The sequence below is a fragment of the Pseudophryne corroboree genome, chromosome 5 (assembly GCF_028390025.1).
Source record: "Pseudophryne corroboree isolate aPseCor3 chromosome 5, aPseCor3.hap2, whole genome shotgun sequence".
NCBI classification, from domain to species: domain Eukaryota; kingdom Metazoa; phylum Chordata; class Amphibia; order Anura; family Myobatrachidae; genus Pseudophryne; species Pseudophryne corroboree.
Window position 1 is genome coordinate 721,696,624 of NC_086448.1, and position 8,314 is coordinate 721,704,937.

The following is an 8,314-nucleotide window of genomic DNA, read 5'->3' on the forward strand; positions in this document are numbered from 1 at the left end:
TGGGGATCTCCACAGCTTTCACACCAGGAATCAACCTCGTCTTGGCTCCACTCTTCATCCCAGGGACAACGGTTATGCTCATGCCCGTAGTTTCCGCAGAACAAACACCAGGACTCCTTCTTCGCTTGGCCCTTCTGATGTCTTCGGTCCACTTCCTGGACCACCTTCTTTGGGGACGTCTCTCGCCAAGTACACTCGTCGGCAAAGTGCCCCGTTTGCCGACATTTCTTGCAGGGCGTCACAGCGGCCTTCTTGCGCCCCTTCTCCCGGCGCTCTTCCTTTTCACGCTGGACCGACCGCTGCACCATCTTCAGGAGGTCTGCCCCAGACACCGTCACCCAGTCGCTCTGGTCCGCACGCGTCCGGGGGTGAGTCTGTTCCGGAGCCGTCCGCAGGGAGGTCTTCTTGGTGGCGTTCCACATCGTGTCCGGTATCCGGTATCCTTGATCCTGCTGACTACGCCAAAAATGTAAGAGGTGCGGCTGCGCGTGTGGTGGTGCCTGCTGCCGTGCAGGTGTAGTTTCGGTACTCACCAGGCGCCGCTCTCTCTCACCTTCAGGTACCGGAACCTTCAACGGACCTGGCAAATCTTCCGTCGGATCCAGACACGATGACCTAGGAGGAAGGAGATTGCTGAGTGCCGTCCTCCTGACTGTGGACCGAAACACCCTCCGGAGCCGAGGAAAATAGTGCTTTCGGGCTAGGAGAGGGTCATCCCAGGCGTCCGCCTCAAAGCCCGAATTTCACCTATTGGCACTCTCGCACCAGGTGGAAATTCTACCTTGCACCGGCGTGCAAGCCTCACCGCTCGCCCTGAAGGAAGGGAGACAGATAGGGACGAACACAGAAGGAACACACAGACCGATGTTACTCACCGTCCTACGTCTTGTACTCCGATCTTCTCCACTTACAGGTCCCTGTAAGGAGGCAAAGAGAGAAACAGCCGTGCAGGGCCTCACTCTAACCTAGTGTGCATCCGCTACACTAACTACATAAACCAAGCCCTCAAACTGGCTCAAGTGTGGGTGGTGCAACACAAACTATGCACAAACTCTAAACAACACTATGCCCTGCACGGTAACAATACACATCAGAGTACATCAAATGGTACGATTCCTTTAGATCCCTACCTGCACTCTGGGGGGTGGACGCCGCACAGCCTACCCACCTCCTGTACCTTCCCTTATGTGAGCCTCAGGCCAAGCGAGCCTGTCTACCTAATCACCTCAGGGTGGCCTGGACCTAGTGCCCAGTGCCACCTTTATTCACCTCGGGGGGAACACTTATTCACTGGGCCTAGCGCCCCCTGACTGCACACAGGCCGGAGGCCTGGCTTCACCCACGGGCCTAGCGCCCGCCTAACTTGTCACCCGTTGGGTGACCTGGGCCTAGTGCCAGCGGGCTTTCCTAGGGCCTAATGCCCTCTATAGATCCCCCAGGCCTAGTGCCTGATGTGCCGCTCGGGCCTAATGCCCGCCTAACCGGTGCCACAGGCCGGTGGCCTGACTATCCTTACGGGCCTAGTGCCCGCTATGTGCCCTCGGGCCTAAAGCCCGCCTTCTGCGCCGTTGAGAGGGTGGCTTGGGCCTAACGCCCAAACCACCGTGACAGAGAATGACCCCCAATTCCTATCCGCGCTCGGGCCTATTGCCCGTCCGTGCCCACGGGCCTAATGCCCGAACACCCGGTGGTCTAGGGAGGAAAAGGGAGGGGGGTGTAAGTTGCCTCACTGAGGCCTCACCTGCCCCGGGGGTCTCCGGCGCCCTCTTCTGCCGCTGGACCGGCCTGGCCAGCGGCGCCGCCTCCTCTGCTCCGCGTCCAGCCGCCGCTGGACATCTTCTTGTAGGAGCCCGACGTCTTCCGGCCTCTTCAGCGGCCACCGGAGCTCTTCTTCCCACGGCCGTCGTCTTCTCCTCCGCGCCGGACTCTCTTCTGCGCTCCGGCGCGCCAACTCCTCTCTCCGGGACCCGGCCGCTTCTTCCTTCGCGCTCCCGCGCGCGGTCTTTTCTTCTGGCTCCCGCCCGGCATCTGACGTCAGACGCCGTGGGCGGGGCCTATGATGCGGTGAGCGCCGATTGGCTCGCCGCGCCCCTCTCTGATTGGCCGCCGCTCCGGGAGCCGCGATTGGCTCCCGGAGAGCGCCAATATTCTAATGCCCCTGCAGCCTCCGGTCCGGTGCAGGGAAAAGGGTAATCCCTGCACCGGACACCCGCCGCCGCCACACACTGACAGGCGCTGGGGACAGACAAGCTGTCCCAGCGCTGTCAGAGACGTTGTCCCGCAGGGGACACAGACTCTCTGGCTGCCGCAGCTGGAATGTGTCCTGTAAAACAGGACACATCTCCACATTAGAGACTCATTTAACCCTTTTAGTGTGTTGCATTTAAAAATCCATCTACTTTCCAATTGTAATTATTTTTTAGCTCTATTGACTCTGCTTTGGGGTGGAATGTGAGCTATTACATTACTCAACGGCCATTTTGTTTCTGACATGATACTGTATATATCAATTGCCATGTAATTTTGTGTGTAGAATCCAAATACACCATCGGAAATGTGATAACACGTAAGGTTTCTGAGATATTTAGAAAAATTTAAAATAGAAAATTAGAGTATTTAATCACAGTAACGGCTCAGCAAAATCATTATATCACAAAGCAGTGGCCAGAGAGAAATCTAAGTTACTGAAGAGAAGATCAAGTACATTCCGCTGTTTGTGCTGCATAAAATCGTTTTACCTCAGCTTCGCATTAAGTTGAGCCTAATGAAGAATGGATAAAGAAGGTCAGGCTTTCAGTTCACGTATGTATAGTATGCATACCTCCCAACTGTCCCGATTCCGACGGGACAGTCCCACCTGGGCTGTCTTAACAGCAGTGTAGGCCCCTGGGCAAAGCAAAGCACTGGGGCCCCTACCTATCCTCCAGCGGTAGGAGCGGTGGGTGCTATCAGCCGCAGCTTTGATGTCCCGTGTGCGGTAGAGGGTGTTCTATCTTCCGCACAGCATGTAGGACCTGGAGCAGTGATTTCTGCGAATTACTCCTTTACTGCACAGATGGGGCGGGAGGAAGAACAATAAACTGTAGAAGGGGGTATTGGACTGAATGAAGGGGCCCTGGTAAATGACTTACAGGTTGGTAGGGGGTGTTTAATATGTAGGGGAGGGGTGGATAGTGGAGTGGACAGAATATTATCATTTTCTGGTGGAAGGGCAGCTTGCTTGACTGCAGATATCTCCAGTTTCAGGAAATAGATTCCTTAGCTTTTAATGTGGTAAAACACTAGAGAGTCCCACCTTTCAGGAGGTACTTGGGACTTGGAGATCAGAGTTCAGGAGCCAGAGCAATCCTCAGACGAAAATATAAAACTGCATACCAGGCGTGTGGAGCTGGAGCAAAGGGGTGGTCTTCTGTATGCCGGCGGTCGGGCTCCCGGCGCTCAGTATACCGGCGCCGGGAGCCCGACAGCCGGCATACCGACACTTATTTTCCCTCGTGGGGGTCCACGACCCCCATAGAGGGAGAATAAAATAGTGTGGCGCGCGTAGCGCGCCACCGTGCCCGTAGCGTGGCGAGCGCAGCGAGCCCGCAAGGGGCTCATTTGCGCTCGCCACACTGTCGGTAAGCCGGCGGTCGGGCTCCCGGCGCCGGTATGCTGGTCGCCGGGAGCCCGACCGCCGGCCAGCCGTAGTGAACCCGGAGCAAAGACCAGCTGCTGGAAGGCTGATATCTCTTGTTCTGGGCATAGTAGAGACAAGCTGCTAGTGTCGATATAAAGGGGAAAGTCCCAGCTTTTGGAGTATACCCTCAGAAAAACTCTCCTTCAGACAGAACCCAAGATATCTGGCTGGGAAGATAAATTAACAGGCTTGGATTGGGACCACTGCTTTGAAGTCCGATATCTCCAGTTCCCCAGGGCCAATTTTCAAAAACCTGGTACCCCTGGAAAGAAGAGCCCCTCAGCTATCAGCATAGGACCCTTATACTCCTGGGGCCCTTGGGCAAGAGCCCATTGAGCCCATACGAAAAGACGGCCCTGAGTCCCACTATTCAGACAATGTCCCGCTGTCACAGGGGGGTCAGTTGGGGAAGCCTTTAAACACCCGCTGCTCTGCAAAGTAGCGAGTGATATCTGAATAGATGCCGCAACATCTATTCAGTGCTGGCAGGGGAGCAGGGGGCTGCCTAGCTGGGAGGAGAGCGCTGGCATGCCCCCAAAATGACGGAAAATGGGTCCTCAGTGTGCGGCCACGACCACTCAACCGTGACCATGCCCCTCCCACCCAAGGCCACACCTCTTTTTTTTCGGTATGGGTTCTGCCGATATCCATGCCGGCGAGGAGAGATTGAGGGCAAATGCACAAACCCTCAGCTTCTAAGGACTGCATCAGCTGCAGCCCATAGAAGCCAGAATTGTCTGACAACCAGGCAGGGAGTGGCTTCCTACAGCCCGGTCTGGCAGTCCCAGAGGGAGGATACACCTTCCAATGGGACTGCCTGTCCTGCAGGTGACTAGCAGGTAGGACTTCCAACAGAATGTCACTGGCAGTCACACTGAAGCAAATGAGTCACTGCAGTTACCCAGAATGCAACTGGCTCAGCTAGGTACTAGGTAAATAATTCTCAATTTTTATAGCAACATTATGCCTCATACACAGGGGCGTAGGGAGGGTGGTTCCGATGGAGCTCGAGCTCAAGGTGCCCAAGACAGTACAGGGCACCGCAGCTCGTCTCCGCCGGAACCTCCGTCTGGCCGCATGGAGCTCGCAGCTGTCAGTCACTGAAAGCTGCGAGCCGAAGCAGCATCAGCTCTCTACCTCCCTCCCCTCCACCCCTCCGTGCTCCATGATGCACGGGCAGCTAACATCATGACGTCAGACGTCAGACGGGTGGAGACGCGCCGCAGCCAGACTGCACAGGACTGCAGAAACGGAGCAGCAGCAACGGCAAGCAGGAGCGGGGCAGGTGAGTATTGTTTTTTTTGTTGTTTTTCTTTGTGTGTAAGCGGCGCTACCAGAGGGCACAAACCAGGGGGCACAACTACTGGGGGCAAATATACAGGGGACACTACTAGTGTGGGCAAATCTACAGGGGGCACAACTACTGGGGGCAAATCTACAAGGGACACAACTACTGGGGGCAAATGTACAGGGCACAACTACTGGGGGCAAATCTACAGGGGGCACAGCTACAGGGGGCACAACTACTGAGGGCACAGCTACAGGGGGCACAACTACAGGGGGCACAACTACTGGGGGCAAATCTACAGGGGGCAAATCTACAGGGAGCAAATCTACAGGGGGCTCAGCTACAGGGGCACAACTACTGGGGGCAAATCTACAGGGGGCACAACTACTGAGGGCACAGTTACAGGGGGCGCAACTACAGGGGGCACAACTACTGGGGGCAAATCTACAGGGAGCAAATCTACAGGGGGCTCAGCTACAGGGGCACAACTACTGGGAGCAAATCTACAGGGGGCTCAGCTACAGGGGGCACAACTACTGGGGGCAAATCTACAGGAGCACAGCTACAGGGGGTACAACTACAGGTGGCAAATGTACAGCTGGTACAGCTACAGGGTGCACAACTACTGGGTCCATAACTACAGGCGCCATAACTGTGGCCATGCCCCTTCCCTATTGTTTTGTTCATACATTTGTAAATCCAGTCATCAGGACACAGAGACATGTGAGTTCACTGCTGTGCTGTTTATTCCATCCAACTCCAGGCACACTGCACACTGGACCACCCACTTCCCAGCATCCCCTTGGTCCCAGGGACCATCACTGAAGATTCAGGCTTACACAGATCAGTAAGGGAGTGTCTACAAATATTAAGCATTCTAATACACTAACATCACATCCTCTTTTCTTTAAAGATAAACCCTGTATGCTTCAATGCAACAACTAACAACGTCATATTAAGAACATCATCTAACACGTTTCAATGAGTCTCTCAGGTCTGCGTATTTCCCTTTTGAGTCTTTCATACACAGTCTGTGTTTCATCGACCATGTTGGACCTTTCTAGAATCGTGGTTTGCTCACCATTATCAGGATCATCATACATGTCAGATGAAGGGTATTCTTCAGTCATGTTGTCTTCATTATGGTTAGGTTGAGATCTTAAATCCACCCGATTTCTTCTTATTTCCGTTCCACGCTATGTACGTATAGAATAAGATCTTGGTGCTACTTGTGCTTGCACAATACCTTTCTGCACCCAAATACCTTTCTCGTGATCTCTGAGACGGACTTGGTCACCCGATTTTAGATCAGATAAGCGTTTTGTTCGTCTGTCATGGAACAGTTTCTGTTTCGCCTGTTGATGTTCCTTACTTAGTCTGACCAACGCTGAGTTATGTGTATTAAGCAGTTCATCATGTATCGGGAGATTTGCTCTAATCCTCCTTCCCATCAGCATTTGTGCAGGAGAAAGTCCATTCTGTAAAGGTGTACTGCGGAAGATTAAAAGACTTTTGTAGAAATCTTCTTTACCTTCTTGAGCTTTTTTCATGAGACTCTTTACAGTTTTTACTGAACTTTCCACCAACCCATTTGAGCGTGGATAGTGGGGACTTAATGTAGTATGGACAAATTCCCACTCATCAGCAAATTGTCTAAATTCAGCACTGGAAAACTGAGGACCATTGTCAGTGAACACTTCCATAGGAACACCATGCCTTGCAAAGATTGACTTCATACAAGAAAAAGGTGATATTGGACCCCTGGCGCACTGTAATCGTGGATGCTGTTTCTTACTCCTATTATTGAATGATGGAGTCGACATGTGCTGATTGTCACACAACACTAGCAATATTTATTAAAACACAATCCCCAGCTGGGAATGAACAATGATATTTAAAACAAACAGATATTAAAACAAATATGCAGAAATGCGGTGAATGGAAAGGGATACCAGTGCTTTTATAAAGTGCTTTTCATGCTTAAAGTCCTTCTTAAATTGAGAAAAAAATCTCTCACCATGTTGCATAGCCGCGGTGGGCTAGCTTTAAAGAGATAGCTGGGGTCCTAGGCTGAATGGCCCAGCACCACCGCAGCAGGCGTATCAGCTTACAGTCACCGGTTCCCAAACCTCCACCAAGTCTGTCCTTATCCAAATAACGCGTTTCGGTCTTGTATTGGCCTTTCTCAAAGTTGGAGAAAGGCCAATACAAGACAATTGCTAGTGTTGTGTGACATGTTTTTCTTGTATCTATTGCTGGAGACTTGTGTTTGCCTCCTTTGTTTTTGGACCTGGGCAGCACTCTATTCCTTACTGCGCTCATTTGAAAGTACTACCATTTTGTCATATATAAAGATTGACTTCATGCAATTGATTACAGCTTTACTAGTAGTTGTATGTAGTGTCTTCACCTCAGGGTAGTTAGAGTAATAATCAGTCACGACAATGTACGTTTTCCCATTACAATGAAACAAATCTGACCCAACTTTCTGGTACGGTCTCTCTGGCACTGCGTGAGGACTCAGTGGCTCGACTTGTTGTTTCGGTCTATACGTAAGACATAATTCACATGTAGCTGTAGTCCGTGCTATGTCTTGGTTCATTCTTGGCCAATACATAACTTCACGTGCTCTCTGCTTACACTTTTCTTCTCCTAAGTGGTCTTCATGTATCTTGCACAGCATAGTTTTTCTTAGTCGTGCAGGTATGACAAACCTATTGCCTTTGTAAATAATACCATCGACAACTGTAAGGTCACTGCGGTACATCCAATAATCATGGATAGACAGCGGGCGCGTATGTTTTTCTGCTGGCCATCCTTTCAGAATGATATCTTTCAACACTTTCATTGTGTCATCTGTCTCAGTTTCTTTCCTAATCTGTTCTTGTCTTGCAAGAGACACTGGTAGAGAAGCTACGATCAAAGTAACATAGGCTTCTATCTCTTCATCCATCAGACTTTTGGAACCTTCACTTTTGTCCACAGCACGAGAAAGTGTATCAGCAATGTACATGTATTTGCCGGGACAGTACAGCAAGTGTACATCATATTTCAGTAGTCTGATAAGCATTCGTTGAATTCTCATGGGACAGTCATGTAATGATTTAGTCATGATAGCTATCAATGGCTTGTGGTCAGTTTCCACTGTAAATGTTTGACCATACACAAACTGATGAAATCGCTCACATGCATATGTGATCGCTAGAAGTTCTTTTTCTATCTGAGCATACCTTGTTTCAGCACTTGTCAGTGCTCTTGATGCATAGATTACTGGTTGCCATGTATCCTCATGTTCTTGTAACAGCACTGAGCCTAGGCCAAATTGCGAAGCATCTGCTGAAATTCTT